Below are 669 nucleotides of genomic sequence, written 5' to 3'. Positions count from 1 at the left end.
TATATATATTTAATTGAAATGATGCTTGCAGACGCAAAGACATTAAATGGGGATTTTTTTTTAACTCCAGACACAGATTTCTTTGCGTCTGCATGCATCACTTCAATTGAATCAATGGTTCTGAAAAATTAAATGAGATGATCTGGCTATATTGTTTGAATGGCGCATGAAAGCACACCCCACGAATTCACTTGGAATGGATCTAAAGGCCCTAGATACCCTTGCTTCGGATCGAACTGGATGGCGAACAAAAGTGTGGAGTGGAGTGAAAGCATTTGAGGATGGCTAATACGAGCTTAAAGAGAGATTTAAAGAAGATGAATCTCAGTGATCTTTTTGTGTGCACAATTTGTGACCGACCATGCATTTCTTTTGCTGGGCTCAAATTTCATTTGCGGACTCGTGGAGAACTAACTCCCACCAACTACTCTGCCTACATATTTGTGCACACCTTCCGATGCCGTGTATGCCATAAAATCTGCAAATCTAACGGAGGCCTCAAAATACATTTTAAGATCCACAAAGATCAGAACTTAACTGCAGGATTGGTGGTCTAAAACAATCTACGTGGGTATCTTTTCAATACGTAATCTGGTTTAAAAACCCATATCAGACGCCGTGATGGATCTAAGGTGTAAGTACAAGAGCAGACAATCACCATATATATAT

Source organism: Octopus bimaculoides, chromosome 1, assembly GCF_001194135.2.
Source record: "Octopus bimaculoides isolate UCB-OBI-ISO-001 chromosome 1, ASM119413v2, whole genome shotgun sequence".
In the NCBI taxonomy this organism is placed as follows: Eukaryota; Metazoa; Mollusca; class Cephalopoda; order Octopoda; family Octopodidae; genus Octopus; species Octopus bimaculoides.
The sequence above is the reverse complement of the archived record's forward strand: the minus strand, read 5'-3'. Positions refer to the sequence as shown.